At 43.5% G+C, this 17,536-nt stretch overlaps 1 long non-coding RNA gene across 1 annotated transcript; it reads right to left on the bottom strand.

Moving 5' to 3' along the window:
* Nucleotides 1-4,941: 4,941 nt before the first annotated feature.
* LOC106025661 (uncharacterized) lies at nucleotides 4,942-17,499 on the bottom strand. The gene is made up of 3 exons (XR_001199205.2): nucleotides 17,279-17,499; nucleotides 7,990-8,115; nucleotides 4,942-7,541 (listed from the first exon to the last, which is right to left on the bottom strand). It is a non-coding gene; the product is annotated as an uncharacterized LOC106025661 (long non-coding RNA).
* Nucleotides 17,500-17,536: the final 37 nt, after the last annotated feature.

Below are 17,536 nucleotides of genomic sequence, written 5' to 3'. Positions count from 1 at the left end.
AAGGTTATTTCTAGAAAGTCTAGGTGGCTCACAGGGTTGGACTAGAGATAAAATGTGTTTTAAGATATTCACATTCAATGAAAAGGGAACCTTAAATGACTTCTCTCCATCCATCAGAGTCACCCTCCTCTAAAAGAACACACTTATTGGGCAGTGTGATCAAAAACACTATTTCCCTGCAATTATTTGAATAGGAAAAGTCCAAGATATAAGATAATTTATTGAAAAAATGCAAATGCTACTATTCACTGTAGAATGTTATTCTTTGCAAAAAAAAAAAAAATCCATTTCAGTTTCATCATTTTTACATCCTTCTCAAGCTCCCCAAATTCTTCTAAATACAAAAAAATATGCTAATCTGCCTCATTAATAATAATAGGACGCAATTGCAGAATATTCTCTAATAATGATCATTAACTCCTCTGTGGCTTTTGTCACTCTGAAATTAATTCAGGATTGGGATTAGCAGGGTTTTCAATTTTTAAATAAGCCAAACAAATTTGGAGGAAATTTTCTTCAGTTTAAGCAAGCATACTCAGTTGTGCAGGCAAGTCGGGAGTCGAGTTAGGAAGGGAAGGATCTTTGTCAGGCTGGTCTTTGTGACTACAACACACTCCTGGCACTGGTGCCAGTAGACCCGGCTGGCTGCCTTGTGCTGTGCCTACCTGGGGGACAGTGAGGTTACACAACCCTGGACATCTCACAAAAAGGACACTGTCCCCTGTTCCTCCCCAACAGCCTGCCTCCTCTATGCGTTGAAATATTTTTGTTCCTCAATCAAGCCTCCTCCTCCTGGCTTCCTGTGGAAGAATGCAGTGGCTGCGGCCCCTCCCGCACTGAGCTATCTGCTTGGCACAGGCCACGCTCAGCTGGGACTTCACTAAGAATCTCGCTTTCCTGGGCAAACACAGCTTCACCTGCCCTCCAAATCCCTCTCTCCTCCTCCTTCCTCAACCCTCCCAGCTGAGCTATGTTAATCAGGTGGGGGACACAAGGTAACATTGAAGTAATTCAGCCAATTAGGCCCTGAATTGTTTGCATCCAACAGCATTTTGTATTTCTGCAAATGTGTGAAATGCAAAATGTGCCCTCCAGCAAAAACGACAGCAGCCATGTACTGGCGGCATGTCAACAGATCCTGGGAGCGGTGGCCCTGACGGCTAATAGCGACGCATGCATATGCTTGGGAAGGCTGGCCTTCTTTATGTGTGCGCCTCTCTGCAAGGAAGGCAGAGCTGGGGGTCTTGGTGGCAGATGGGCAAGGGTAACAGGGATTGGCTAATCCCAGATCTGCATTCTCTTCTTCACGTAGCAACTGGGGAAAGATGGGGCCAGCTGTCAAATGGAAGATTTTCATGGTCCCCTGCACACAACAGCTGCACAGGCCCTGCCTGCTTGGTTCTAAATTATTAAACATCTTTTTAGTTTGTTCCAGCTGCAGGCATCAGTGTGTTTATGCAGCCTTTGTGCATTTTACATATGATTCCTTCTCCCCTCCTCTCATCAAAATGCTGTTTGTAAAAGTCATTATCCCATCTGTGCTCCAGTTTGGCCAAACAGCCTAAGACAAATCCGATGCCATTCTCCTTCCAGGACAATTTGGGAGTTGAAGATGATTGCTGTGACTTGAGACTTCGGGGCTTTGCCGCATTCTCTCTGCCACCTGTAAGAGGTGGTGTCATCTCAGCAGCTTCAGGGGACCGGTGCATAATGGGGATCTCTGCAAGGAAGATTTCATTGTCGCACACTTATGGCTTCAGAGAAAACATACATGCAGAGAAAACAAAATGTAGCCTCTACATCTGTGAAGCTTTTCCAGAGCACTGTCACTGTCTTGGTGAAAGGGGCTTGGGCAAGTCTTCTTTAAATCATCACTGGCTGGCACTCCTGTCCCGGAAGATTTCAACAACGATAACACTGTTATGTTTTTTTTCTTTTGCCATTGCTATGAATATTCACAAACAGGTATAAAGTGCTGCTGTTCAAATGGGCTACTTTGGCAAGGAAGTCCTCAGTGTCCATTCCCCTGGATGAGACCACACAGACTGGGAAGTAAAAATGTCATATACATGCCCCTGGCAGGATGGAGCCTGACCTGATGTGTTCATTATATCCCTGAACCCAGAAATGAATTGTTGGACGTGCTTGCTTCCTGCAGGATACTGCTGTCGTAGCCAGATTCCAGCACAAAATGAAGGTTGCTATCCACGGTGGCACTGTTTGCAGCCAACATTAACTCTTCCCTCCAAAGCGCACAGTGCTTTCCAGGTAGAAACAGCAAGCCTGGAAATGGCCCGGCTGCTCCCTTTGTCCCTCCTGAGCCATCCACAAGCCTAGAGCTGTGCACACTAGCTCACTTGCCTCCTAGTCCCTGGCCAAGGACCACAGCTCCTCTCCAGTTGGGTCTGGGTCCTTCCTTGCCCTTCTCCCACCTTGCTTGTCCTCCCCTGGCACTGCTAGGTTATTACTGGTTTATTTTTAATGTAGTGACACACGCTCACAGCAGATTTCATAATACAACTAATACAACTAGGGAGCCTGCAATGAAAATCACCCTTCCTTTTCTACCACAGAGGGGAACAATTGGAAAAGTAACAAAGTGTAGACAACAGGCGGCTTTTCTAGAGCCTCCAAACTGCCATCTGACACCTCCAAAATAAGAAGTGGAAAGACACAAGGCAGACTCTGGAACCCTCCCAAACCTGGCATGGCTTGCTTAAAAGGTGCCAGCAATGCTAGAAAGATGCCAGATTGGGGTCCTTGGTAGCAAGGGCTGGAAGTGAGGAGAGGAACAACGGTTCCACGTTCAAAGTGTAGAGAAGACATAGACTCTGAGCAAAGCAATTACAAGACACGTGACTTTGGGGATGGCTAAATGTCAAGATTTAGAATTTCCAAGGATTCCCTGAAATGCCAGCTCTCATATACATAAAATAAGCAAGCTGCCAAGGCCAGATCAGTAAGCACTGTGCTTACAGTCCTTTGACAGAATCATTCTTTCTCTGGAAGAGACGAACTGCTTCCACACAAGACAACATTTTCAGTTTTGAGTTTTGACTTTGTCATCACTAAAGGCCAATCTACTCCTCTGGTCATTTTGCAGGACAAGGGTGTACTTGCAAAATGGGACCAAAAGACCTTCACCAATGATTGCAAAATATCACTTAGAGCAAACAGGCTTGCTCAGAAATGTCTTAATGAAGTACTAAGCATTTATCGAACTTCACTTACTTTAACTGCAACCGGTAAAGGTCTCCAAGGACAATGAGGAAACCAAAATTTCCAGGGAATGTAAATTCCAGCTCAGGCTAATTTTGAGGACAATGATTTCTCTCCTTTACGAGGTGTATAATGAGGCTCCTAGCAGTCAGTTAAGGAGGGAGGGAAAGGAGAGGAGGGTGCTCCATCCCCAGGGCTGGGGAGCAAAGGCAGAAAGAGCAGGCTTCACATGAGACAAATGACTCTTTTGTTTTACTTCATTTTTAATTAGCCTCTTTTTTAATGACCTAAGTTAATAAGTGTCAAAAGGTGCAAAACACAGCTTGGCTTTATTTTTAAAGTAGGAATTTGCCTTTAATCTTCTAGGCAAAGCCCAGCCCTGGGTGAGTTTCACCCTCAGAGGAGACAGCAGCTCCAATTGCTCTGCCATCCTTAGCTAGTGGCGCCTGGACACCTTGGAACAATGAACCCCGAGAAGTCATTCTGATGGACTCGGGATCCCTTGGCCTCCAGCAGCTGCTCAGCATCCCAGCACAATTTCGCACAAGCTTCCCCTGGGCCACACCTCCTGCAAACTCACTCCATGTTCCTCCTACAGCCCAAATTCATTCTTGAAGTTGTTTGCATTGTATAGGAAGGTAGATGAGGACCAAAAGGGAGGTGGACAGGAGTACCCCAGAGCCTGGGGACATGAGCACAAGTCACAGGGTAGCAGGTGATGAGCAAAGTGACCTTTCTCACCTCTGACATTGTCATAGCTGTGTGATACATGCCCTGATTTACTTTGCCCTCTCTACCAGCCTCAACATGTAGGAAGCACCAGAAACACATGGGCAAAAGGGAGAAGAGCTGAGGGAAATCTGAGACTGCCCAGTACCCGTTAGTTGGGGCAGAACTGTACAGGCACTTGCATGTTCCTCTCTGCATGTACTTCCAAGCATGTCCCAGCCCTGGCTTCTGGTGGGGCCCTAAAGACACGCTCTACTTTGCATACATATGAGCCCCACTCCATTAGCCTTCTACAACAAAAAGCTACCAAGAGAGAGGATAAGAAATGTCCCCAGTGAGGGACTGAGCCAAGATTCACTTTGCAGCCTCCTAGATCGGGTGCCACAAGTGTGGGGGAGGCAGTGGCTGCCCAGGGCATCTTGGGCTGGATATCTAGCTTGGAGAGCAGCAGTAGTAAGTTTGTGGTATTTTACAGCCTGGATAAATATTCCCCCAAGACCAGGCTCCAACCACAGCACTCACATTTGTTTATGATCAAATAGAGTGAATAAACAGGAGTGGTTAGAGGTGAAGAGCTGGTACAGAGGATTTAAACCACCAAATAACTGACCAAAATGCTTTGTCCATCTGACAAGCACATGTTCCAAACTGCTTTTGTTAATGAAATCAAAGCACTCATGTTGGGTGTGACTCCACACCACACAGCCATTCTGTCCCCCAGAGAGGGTCATGTGAAGACCTCAAGGTCACTGAGGCAAGTGTGGGGCGGAGGAGCTGACTCTGCATTTGCATGTCATTTGCATGACTTTATTTCAAGCAGTTTCTTGCAAACTTCCAGGTTATCAGCAAGTATCCCATTTCTTTCTATTTTATACTTAAAAAGTCAAGATGAGCAGAAGTTTCAAATGGCCCATAGGAATCCACTGTGATGGGCTTCTGGGCAGATTTATTAAGACACATTTCAAAATATATGTACATAAATAAAAGCAGGCTTGTGGCTTAGGTTTGTTGGTCCAGGTAATTTCCATAAAAATTAATATTCCTGACTTTACTGGAACTAAATAATTAAGGAAGAAAGTATATTACAATAATAAAATTATCAACAGAGTTTTGACAAGCAGTCATGTGCTTGTAAATGAAATTTATTTAGGTGCCACTCAAAACATTGTAATTAAGAGGTGCAGAACGCATTACCAGATGGTTCCTGTTTAGTGTCTATTTCCTTTAGAGAACAAGGAGATCAGAACGAGCACTAACTGGCACCCCAAGTACCCCAAGCCGCCAAACAACAACCTCATCATGGTTTTGTACCTAGTATGTCTGCACAGCAAAAATCAATGTTAAGCACATAAATAATATAAATCTAAACAATCACTAGCTAAAAATAGAAGAATGAAAAGAGACAATTGTAGTCAAAATATCAGGATTTTAGAACTAGAATTTAGGAAATAAGTTTACAAAGTCTCATTCTTATACAGAATTCTTCAGCTGTACCAGGCAAATGCTTTGCAGGGAACCAAGTGAATGAGGATGTGTAACTGGTCACAGGACTCTGCGACTTCTCACTGTCTTCAGTCCAACAAGAGTAGCTCTTTAATTTTTCTGGGGCTAATATTGAAAAAGCTGTTATGTGCTCTTGGGATAGATCCTCAGAGGCATATGATATGACAGCCAGGAGACTCTAAACTCCTTATTATATAGTAAATTCCCAAAGGCTCAGAGATGTTAAGTTTCCCAAGATCATATAGGAGTTAGGTAGCATATTAGTTTTCTCTGGCAGCCAAAACAAAGTACCACCAATAGAGAGGTTTCACCAACAGATTTTCCTTCTATATTACTCTGGAGGCTGAGACTATACAGTCACAGTGTTGGCTTGAGTATTTCCTTCCAGGGAGGCCTTTCTTTGCTTATGGATGGCCACTTCTCCATGTCATCATAGATTCTTCCTTTGTGTGTGTCTTCTCCTCACCTCTTCCTCCCAAGGGATGGCCACTCTAATGACCTTATTTAACCATGGTTACTGCTTTGAGACCTTCTTTCCTAATATAGTCTCATTTTAAGAGAGGGGCAGTTTAGACAAAGGAATTTTCAAGGAGAAACAGCTCAGCCCATGACAGGTGGCACCACCAAACCTCAAAGCTAGTTGTCTACTTTGTCTTCTCTGTCTGCCATTTGAAGGATAGCCTGAAATCTCCTAACTCAGAAGGTCTCTGTGAAGAAAGATACTCTTGCCTTGGCAGGAAGTCATTGTAAATGCAGGTGGACCCAGAGCACAGCACCGCAGCACACAGAATAATAGTTTCCCTGTGTTGGGAGCAGGCAAGGAGATGTACAGAGTGACTTAGGAGCTGCGGTGGGGGATTTTGAGAACAGATATTGACTCCTAGAGATCAGCAAAGAGAACTGGGACTGGGGACAAACTCCTAGGTAAGGAAACAGGAGGCAGCATTGCAGGCAGCAGAAACCCATCTCACTGGCTCTTCACCGAGTGCTCCTGAGTGCTTGTGCAGACCTGGTGTGAGGCTTTGCTGCCTGGAAGTAAGAAGTCTTAGAAGATCATCTCCAACAGTCAGCAAAGACCAGACACCTAAAACTAACATTTACTGAGTCCTAGGTGTTATTCGAATGCTTTATTTGTGTTAACTGATTTAGTACTATCACTTCTACAGGACAGTACTACCTTTATCATCATTTGACAAATGAGGAGACAGTGTCACAAAGAAATGAAGTTATTGCTCAGAGGCTTATAACTACTAAGCAACTGTTCAAGGGCTTATAACTAAATGCCCAGGCTCCAAAGAACACTGCTAACCTTCATGATTGTCACTTTTGAGGAGCCACAAGTCAGAGGATAAAGATATCCTCTGATAGATAAAGATATCCTCACACTTTCAAAGAGTCATTTATCTTGGTATGCATTGCCTACTAATATGCTTGCCTCTCATATAGGTGAAGACATCTAGGCAGGTGCAGAGCCAACAAAATCCTGGAATTTGAGTTCACTGACTTCTACCTACCTTCCCTCTTTCTTTCAGTTTTCTTCCTCCTGCCCTCCTTTCTTTTCTTCCAGTTTTCCTTCTTGATAGTAAGGCAGCACATACAGCTAGGATCAAACCAGGAGTCAGTGTGAGTGGGCAGCAGCTTGATAAGTCAAGAATGAACAGTAAACTGGCTTAATGGTGCATGCCTGCAAACCCAGTGTTCACCCTGAGTTGTAGGCTTGCCTAAACCACAGAAAACACCCAATACAAAACAAAATAATTAGCAGCAACAGAGATGATCACACAGATAAAAGAATATATCAAGGATGACAGAAGCCAGGTTTTCACTGGCTGAAAAAGGAGGAACATTATGAAAGAGAAGTTAGATGAATCTCAAGGCCAATTGAAATGGAGGCCGTGACTACACAAACAGGCTCAGAAACAAACACTAGCATCACTTTGTGTCCCTGGCATCCATAATTTTGCTTTCTTGCTCTGTCCGCAAGACCAAGGAACAGCAGCCCCAGGAGCAATGCACACCCCCAACCAGATCTTGGCTTCAAAGTATCATTTACTCCCAAGAGGAGCCTGAAGAAGTGGCTTGTTCCAAGGCTGCAAGAAGAAAAGAAAAAAGCAAGGTTATCCTGGAACATCTATTCACCAGGAAATAAGGAAGAGCTTGCAGAATGAAGATGACATATCTAAAGGTCAAGGGAACAACTTAAAGAGCTGTTAATGGCTGAAACTGGAACTATTCAAGCAGTAAAATAAACAATAATAGTAAAAGATTATAACTCATTAAACAAAGTAAGCACATAAGATTATAACTCAAGGAATAAAATAGGGACATAAATAAATACCAGCAAATAAATAGGGAACAAGTATGAATGGATACCAACTAATAAATGTAAAAGTTATAATGGAGATAGAAAATCATTATTTGGCAAATATCATGGGAATAACATTTGTAGATAAAAAATTTTAATGGGTACTAAAACTCGTGGGTGAGGAATGGGGTAATGGTTGGTGTCTTGCTTAGTCACAAGTCTGATCTTCTTACCATGCTTATCCATGAGAGGAAGGCAGTAAGTTTTCTACAGCTCATCAGATAGCACATAAATCAGGGAACAGAGGAGCAGCATCAGAAATGCCACGAGGAACACAGCGGAAGAAGACAGCACTGCTCCTGTGGAATTTTTGCCAAAATATAAAACATAAGTCTGTAAAGCATAGATGAAACATAATGAAGGGTGTTATATACAATGATTGGCCTATGGCCACGTGGACTGCCAAAGTCATGAAAATTGCTCACAATTGGAGAAGCCTAGACAGACATGACCCCAGGCCTTGGAACCTAAAGATCCCTGTGGAAGGAGAAATTCCAAAGGCGTATCTGAGAGAAAGAGATGAAGGAGTTTTTTGTGTTACTCTTGCAAACTTTTTGTTTGAAATATTTGTTTATTTATTGGTACCAGGGATCAAACTCACAACCTCACGCTTGCCAGCCAGGCACTTATGCCACTGAGCTAAATCCCCGGCCCCCTAAAATAGTTTTAAAATAACAAGCAAAAAGATTTGTAGAATATAATTCATTAGCATCTAGATGATGACAATAAACCATTAGTTATTTGTCAAGGAAATATATAGCAACTAACTACAAAAACACAGAAGATTAGAAAAGATCCTTTTTAGATGCAAAAGGAAATGAAGGTGTTTCCTTTCTTTCAGAGTTAATGGAACTACATTCACTGATATATCTTTTTCCAAAATATTTTGGCCATATATATCTTTAAATTTAGAATATTATGTTGTCCCTTTGACCCTACAATTCTACTTCTGGGAAACTGCCCCACAGAAATAATCTGAAACTCAGAAAGACATTTATATCGAAATATATTCATTTAGAACAAGCTTAACTGATCAGTCATAAGAGAACAGTCTCACAAATTTGGTGCTTCTACTCAGAGGACTGATATGAAGCCAGCAAAACCATGTCTATAAAGAGTTTATCCTGAAAGAAAATTCTCACATTTGCTTAGGAGGAGAGGAAATACAAATTTTGACATTAAAAAATGTTAAATTCATAGTATATGTAAAAGTTTATATTCTTGGTTTTTAAAAGTTTAGCATTTAAAGACTATGGGGACAAATTAAGTTCTCATCTCTGGGTAAAAATATTGGCTTTTATTTTTCCTATTTCCTATCTGCTCTCCTAACATCTTTTTTTTTAACCTTTGCAATGAGAAATAAATGATAAGTTATTAAATTTTTAAATGTCAGAAAGTACAAAGATCAGTCACAGTGAGGCAGCATTAGAGAGAGCACGGGTCTCCTCGCCCCACTGCAGCAAACTCACACACCCACATGGGCTCACACAGACTGCCAGGGCCTCCCTGGAGGCTGCCACCATTGACACAACTCCTGGTTCACTGAAAGCATGCAAGATTAAAGAAGCTCATTTGTGAATCAGCACTCTTCATTCTTGGAGGTGGTGCATACGACTCATTCTGGAATCTGGGGTTCATCTTTATGAGGGTCTCAACATTTTGAGTCATACCTCAGAAGCTGCAGGGAGGAGGGAGCGCATGAGAGACAAAAGGAAAAACAGTCACATCCAAGGGATGATGGGGAAGCAGGATCCTGTGGAGTGAAGACGGGAGGTTAGAGGGGGAGAGAGGAAAGAGGAAAACTGTATCCTGCTTTCTAGGTCTACAGCAATCTGCCCTTCACAATGGTCTTCTCAAAAACCTGCACAAGTTCACACTTGGCTGGCAAATAAAATGCAACAGGAGTAATCACTGAGGGTGACTAACCAGCCAATCATCCCAGCATAGGGTTGCAGAGGTGCATTGATCAAAAAGACCTGCAAGGATGCAGGACTGGAGGAGCTCAGGGTGGCAGTCAGGGACTCCTGGGAATAATGCCTTGGGAACAACAGGAGCCAGCCAGAGAGCAGGAGATCCTGAGAGAGGATAGAGAAGAACAGCACCCCGGAAACTGAGGAAGGATGATCTCTCAAAAACACGGAACAGTGTCAACTCAGAGGAAAGACAAGGGGCCCATAGATTTGATAGTTTTCAAAGACCTTTAGTCTTTAAAGAAATCATTTCATAAATGAGATTGCAAGATATTTTGTCCACTAACCAAAGTATGTGATGGAATCCTCAGTCTGGCCTACTGCATGAGGGCACAGGCATAGGCAGCTATCAAATATTTTACCTTGTCTCTTATTTTAAATTTAAGTGCTTAAGTTATGCTCAACTGATTTATTTTAGGAAATAAAACCTCAGTCATGTCTGAAATTTTCTGATAGAAAGCGGAAACTAAAAATAAAGAACTAGCAACTAACACTCCCAGAGTCGTAGCCATTGGCACTAAATGTGATTTTAATGGTACATGATCAGAAAGACTTAAGGTGACGTTTTCTAGCAGTATTTCTTATTCATATAAATGTAGCACCTATGGTTTCTCGAGAGGTAACACCAGCACAGATTTGCTGTTTATACTAAAAATTACACTCTATATCTGATTTTTAATAACATCATTTGTTCTTTATCTATTTATTTTGGAGTTCTTTTGTTTCAAGAATTGAACTCAGGACCTCATGCTTGCTAGGCAGGTGCCATACCACTGAGCTATATCCTGACACTGTTCTTAAAAGAATACCAGGATTTGCCGAGCAGGGTAGGGAAGTAGTCATAGGACTCACAGTTTGTATGTGGAAAAATTTTACACTGATTGGCTAACTTGGCATTGCAGTAATCTGGTGGACACAATACATGTCTAGGCACATATTGAAAAGTTCCCAGGCTACTTTAAGGTTAACTTGTTAATAAATTATCTCTCCATTTATCCACTTTGAGTGCAAGGAATTTGCTTATTTCACATATTCACAAAATGATTTTTACAACTTGCTGCTAGCACATTCTGGAAGTCTTAAATGATATGGGTGCTTATATCCATATGCAATCCCAAAACTAACAAATTCACTTCTCATTCTACTCCCAGGCTCTGCTCCTTCACAAACATAGGCCTTCGATGTCTCTTCTGAGTGTGCAGATGAATTCTTCCTGCCTTCATTAATTGGATCAGGGAGTGCTTTCCATGGGGTACCTCTGTGTCCCCCATTGATGAAGAACAGTGCAGCTGCAAACCCCAGGTGTGCCCAGCATAGCCCAAGCATGCCCCTCCACAGCCACCCAGAGCAGCAGCATCTCAGCCTAGCCAGCTCTTCCTCATGCATGTCTAAAGCTTGGAACATTTTTGGAAACACTTTCTTGTCACTGTTAAAGTCCCAGCAAATTCCAATTTGTTGTCCTCATTCCATCAAATTATATCCAGTTCCAGCATGTCAGCTGGATGTCATAACTTTCTTCTCTGTACACTCAACATAATTTACTCACAGCTTCATTTGAGACCAATTACTCACATATTAATTTTTCACCATGAAGAATGCAGTAATGTCAGGCAGCCCAGAGGCCTCCCTTAGCAGGTCTTTACAAATAGCATCCAGGAGCACAAATCCACAGTGACCACAGGCCATCGCATGCCTCTTCAGATTCACTAAGTTGTGTGAGTGGGTGGAGCATTCCAGGTGGTGCCTGTGTGTAGCTGTGGCTGCTGATGAGATAGAGATCCCCTGGAAGGAACAAGAACCAAACTGCACAGAATGATCTGATTGCAGAGGCCTTTCCCGGAAATTGGTCCAGTCCACTACCTCACCAAGGATCACTCATATTCCAAGCCATTCTCTCCACCCCCCACACTTAGTGACAATCATTGTAGAATTGTCAATCCACATCTTATCAGTCCTTATCTGCTCCCCAGCCAGTACCTCAAGCTTGAAATAATTAAATAGCCCAGGCTTTGTTGACTTATTTAGGTAACAAGCAAAGATTCTTCCAGAAGCTATGGCGAGCTGCTTCTCGGAGATGGGCGGTTAGCTGTGGGTATATTGTGTTTACCTGCCTTTCACTCTAAAGCCACTGCCACCACAGCCCTGCACAGTGATGAGGGAGGTCGGAGAGCACAGTTGTGCATGAAAGATGTGAAAATTTACTGCAAATGAGACAAGAGCAGTAAATTCATTTTTATTCAAATTACTGTCATCATACATTACCACGTATCCTGTAAACATTGTGCTTCAGACAGGGTGACAGCATATTATTATTTGTGAGATTATACTATTATTAAGCTATTAACATGTCACCCCGGCTTGAAACAATGACTCAGCTTGGTTCTGCATAATAGGACAAGTGAGGGAGACAAGCAGAGGTGACAGGAAGGTTAGTTTTAAGACAGCAGGCCTGGTAGAGAATGACAGCTGGCACTTACAAACCCACGTAATGAGGGGTCGGTGCAGTTTTGTTTGGGGACCTTCATAACCATGTCTTTGCACCAAAACTGTTCTGTTACCTTCACAAAATGCTTCACTCAAGCATCCTTAATTAATTTAAATACTTCAAAACACAAGCAGAGCAAACTGTGGAGAATCTTCCATGTCTTCGTGAAGCCACCCTTTGTCTGGTGAGGTTTGCTTACCCAGGGCTTTGTGAGTGTCCTTTCATGCTTACAATCAGATGATGTGCTGGGCGCTCTGAGCTCTGAACTGTGTAAAAGGAGGCAGGCGCCTCCCTGGCATCCCACCTCCTGCAGGAGCGGGCTTTTCTAGCTTTTGGTTTCAGGTCCCAAGGGCTTGCAAAAGCTTGACACATTAGTTCTCCAGGCTCCAAAGCCCTTTGCTGTGTGGTGTGGCACCCTGTGTTTCTAGAATGTTCAGAGAACACTGTCCTTGGACCTCCCCTGCCACCATAGATAAATGCTTGCTACGGTCCCAGTACTAGTTTATTTGCATTCTCCAAAACGGCTGTTTCACTGTGAGATGTTCTCTGCCTCCACTGAGGCTATTACAATATCAGTGGAGACAGAGCCACTCACTCTGAACTCCTGTAGTAGCAAAGGTATTTCATGCCTTTGCTCGAGTGAGTCAAGGTCCATCACTGAGGGAAGAGAAAGACAGTAAAAACGCTCCCAGCAGTCCCCAGGGCAATTCCTCCTGGCCGAGGTGCCACCACTCCTAGGGTTCTGAAGCTCTCCTGGGTCTTGGGCTCAGTCCCTTTCCATCAGCCCTGCTCATGCGGTACCCAAGCCAACTGAAAGGCATTCAGGTACACTGAGTTGCTTTCACTCTCCTTTCCAGTGTGTTAAAGGCTTGTTGAGGGAAAAAAAAAGACATTTTATTGACTTAAGAACAAATGTTGGCTGGGTATGGTGGCAGGAGAATCACGGAATTTGAAACCAGCCTGGGTTACAAAGTAAATTCAAGGCCAGCCGGTGATACTCTTGTCTGAAAGAGACAAAACAAAAAAAAGGTGAATGGTGGACAAGCTTTCCTATATGAGTTGGGAAGGAATCCTGCGAAGGAAGACAAATGTGGGGACACATCATTGTGCTGCTAATGATCACACTTTAGGCTTGATGAAAAAAGAAAATGGGCAGCTAAGAAGTCTTTCAGCCTCCCTGGTGTCATCCTGTGTGGAATCTGCTGCAGGCGAACTGCCTGCTTCTGCTCTGGGCTCAGCTCTTAGGAGGGCCTTTGTAAAGCTGGTGTCCCAGGCAATAGGAGCAAAACTTTGATATCTTTAAAGCTCTGAGTTGCACATATTATTTGGTCAAACTGTCCTTAAACCATGAAGAAGCTAAGAAATTGACACATGCGAGCCATCACTAGGTTTTGAGCTCAATCCTTCCCCACTTGTAAAGCTGTTTCATTGCCCCTAATCTGGCCTCAGGGATCCCAATAACACAGGAAATAGACCTCCCCTTCTGACCCAACATCTCCCCCACATCCCTCCTCCTTTGAGGAAGAGGCTCTTTCCTCTCATGGTTGAGGTTTCCTCAGCTTCAGGACTCACTTTTCCTAAGGACCTGCTTCTCTAGGTGGCACAGGATTTCAGAATAAGTTTAGAGTGAGGCACTAGTGCACATGAATACACCACCCTTCCTCCTCCTGCCGCACTTGTATCAGGTTCCCCTTTGTGTCACAACCAGTAACTTAACTCTTTGTCATCTATCTCTTCCCATCTCAACCTCCTGGCACAAATCCTTAACAGACTAAATTCTCTTCCTCACGATTTGCTCTCAATGTTCTCTGGCATCACTGGAATTCTGTACAGGAGACTGAACATACCCCTTTTGTTCTGTGCTTGTTTTGTGTTAGAATGAGAAGCATAACTTTGAAACAGTTAAAAGAATTCACTAGACTTAATGAAGCAAGAGTCTGCCAAGATATGGTACATGCTAGACTCACAGGCTGGAAAAGCATCCAAAGATCCTTGGTCCACTGCTCTCCTCTCTGACAGATAGGATTTTCTATGTTTTAGGAGATAGAACCAAAGTCCAGAGAGATGGAATGAGATAAGCCATTTCATACATTGCACAAGGATGTGCCAGGCCCAAATTTGCTGCCTGGTAACGGCAGAGCAAGAGTAAAAGCAGGTGTAAAGTCAAGCTTTGTGTCCCTCCCTCTCTGCCACCTCTGAACAAAAGACCTGAGTCCACACACCTCAGGTTCCAAGGACAACCTAAAGCCTACAACATTTTTTTTTATCTTGAAAGGCATAAATTAATTTTATCATGTATCATTAGACTGTGTATCAGTTAGCTGCCTGTCACCATGACATAATACATTAAAAAACAATTGAAGGGAAAGAGGATTTACTTTAGCTCATGGTTTCAGAGATTTCAGTCCATGATCATCTGAATGCATTGTTTCTAGACCTGTGGAGAGGTAGACTATCATGGTGGAGGGCACGGCAAAGCCAAGCCAAGCTGCTCAATTCATGGCAGCCAGGGAGCAGAGAGAAATCAGCCAGTGAGGAAGGGGCCAAGCACAGGATATAATCCCATAAAGTACACCTGCATGACACACAGCCTTGGCCAGACTCACCTCTTGTTTCTATCATGTCTTAATAATACCGTCAGAATGTGGATCCATCAGTGGATTAGTGAATTCACTGATGAAGTTACAGCTTCAGAATCCAGTCTTATTCCAAAAACCCCACCTCAAAATATGTGAGCCTTCCAAGAGACATTTCAGATCCAAACCATAATAGGCCACAGGAAACGTCTAGCACTCTAGGAGGCTAAGGCAGGAGCCCAGCCTTATCAAGACCTTGTCTCAAAATAAAAACTTAAAAAAAGGGCTGGAGATACCATTCAATGAGAAGGTCCAGGGATTGCTAAATCAATCAATCAATCAGTTTAGTGAATAGGAACAAGTGACTAGGAAATGGAAATGAGAGAGATCATTTCATTTCCAATGTTTCGTACAGTGAGCATGAAAATCATTTCATAGCGTGTGAGTCTGACCTTCATAATAGATTTTGTTTGGTGGCCATAGCCTGCTCTGTGGGCTCCAGACAAAAGGTTGAGAAGTTCCAGGAGAAGCAGTGCAGTTTCTCTACTCCAGGGCTCTGTTGAGTTCCCCCAACTGATTCTCAAGATTTTTGCCATCTTGGTCCACAGGAAAAGCCCTCTATAGCTGTTTAACAGAGCTGCATGCTACGAGTAGACAGAATAACTTGAGTCAGACCCTCTGTCTCACAGCTTTGCTGAAATCTGCACATTGCATATCCTTGTGGCCTGCACAACTATGCACCCTGAATAGAGGACACCCCCCACCCATCCCCTCATCCTGACCTGAGTCCACAGTCTGAGATTGGGTGGCTCTCCCGGGTTGGACCATAAGCACCTAAATACAAAAATTCGGCCACCCATCCATACCACATCCAACCTATACAAAAGAAGACTGAAGAGAAGTTAGGTCTTCCCACAACTAGAGGTGATAATGTGAAAAGTTAGATCAATGATACCCCCATGTTATTTCAGCAAAGTGTGTGTCCAAGCAAGTGGCTTCAGGCTTGAGTCTTAAGGTTGCAATGTTAGGTTTCAGCCCAAGTTTAGCCACATGCAACCTGCAGTAGGGTGTATAACTTTTTTCGGCCTCACTGTCCGTGTTTACAAATGGGGTGATGTCTTCCTCCGCTGCATGAAATCAGCCCTGGACGGTCAGCATTGCCCGCAAAAAGCAATAACTCAAACTCACTTCCTTGTAATAATGCAACCAAGAAAACACAGGTTTCTTAGCATCAGCTTCCCCAAAGAAGCACCAGGTTTATTGAATTCATACAGTATGCCCCCTTGTTGGCACAAATTGTTTGAAAAGTCAATAGAGTCATGTCTGGCATGCAGTTCCAGGACTTTTCAAGTTACAACGATGAAACTCACCCTGCCCTCAAGGGGCTGACACTGGTATCCAGAAAGCCATCTTTAACCCTGCAGAAACCTCACTGATCTAGGACACCCAAGCCAGAAGACCCAGAGCACAGCCTCCTATGTCTTCAACACAGAGCTCCATAGGAGGGAGCTGATCAAATGATAGGACTTTGCATCCTCAGGAAGGGAGGAGCAAGGTAACTTTTCTATCTTCATTTGCTGAAGGAATGGGGCACAAAGTACAAGCTGTTGGCTTGGGGAAGAGTGCTCATGATTCATAAGGCAAACCAGAGTCCAGGACTTTGGCCCCCCAGCCTGGTGTAATTTTGATCCTTCTGTGTGTGGTTCCTCTACCAGGCCAACTGAACTAAGTCCAGGAGCATTCCCCCTGAGCCTTGGGGGCCAGGATCTATGGGGGGTTATATCTGAGGAGTATTCAGGGGCCACACTGAGCCACACTGGGTTTGCCATGTTACCCTGCCACAACCATGCCACCTATAATAAAAGTTTTATGCATGCCACAGCTTTCTGTGAATGACATTTCAAACACAGCCTTTTCATGCACTGTACACACAAGTAAGGTTCAAGCTTGGCCTAGTACCTGTTTAACAGCAACATTATCATATCTCTAGTAACATCATCAGGAGTAACAATATCTTTCCATGCACAATGATGTTTGATTAGCTGGGCCAAGGAATATGCAAAATGAAAGTATTTTAAGATCAATGGGGCCCTGATCTCTGAGGACAATTGAAACCTCTCACAGAAAGATTAATGCTGGCCAAGTCCAAGCTAGTATCACTGGCAAAAGAACTTATAGATTTGTGTCTAGGTAGTAAAAGTAGCTGTAGCAGGATAGTATAATAAGCCAGGGGTCAGCAACATCAGTTTTCAGATAATCTCCAGCCCTCTACCTTCTTTGATAAATAAAGTTTTATTGGAACACAGATACACTTTATTTATTTACCGAATGTCTATGGCTGTGTTCTCACTATCACGGCAGAGCTGAGCTATAAAGGGCTACCAATGCACAGGATCTAGATGAGGTCTTTGCATACCTTAGCTCAACTCACCTTTCTGATGATGCCCAAAGTAGATGCCACCAATGTCCACATCTTACATGGGAGAACACTAAGGTTTTCAGAAATGATGTGACTTGCCAAGTTAAGTAGGGGCTGCCAGCAGAGCAGAGGCAGAACCCAGGCCAAACATCTCCAACACTGTGCAGGTACTTAGTCCTGGTTAGCTGCGAAGGCTGAGGTTAGGAGCTCTCTCCTTCCAGAGACCCCATCATCTCAGCCATTTCTACAGAAAAGAGCTATTTATACACT

This window comes from Cavia porcellus, unplaced genomic scaffold (genome assembly GCF_034190915.1).
Source record: "Cavia porcellus strain 051 isolate PalLab524CR breed Dunkin Hartley unplaced genomic scaffold, mCavPor4.1 scaffold_2, whole genome shotgun sequence".
Taxonomy (NCBI): Eukaryota; Metazoa; Chordata; class Mammalia; order Rodentia; family Caviidae; genus Cavia; species Cavia porcellus.
Note: the sequence above shows the minus strand (reverse complement) of the source record. Positions and strands in the feature narration are given on the sequence as shown.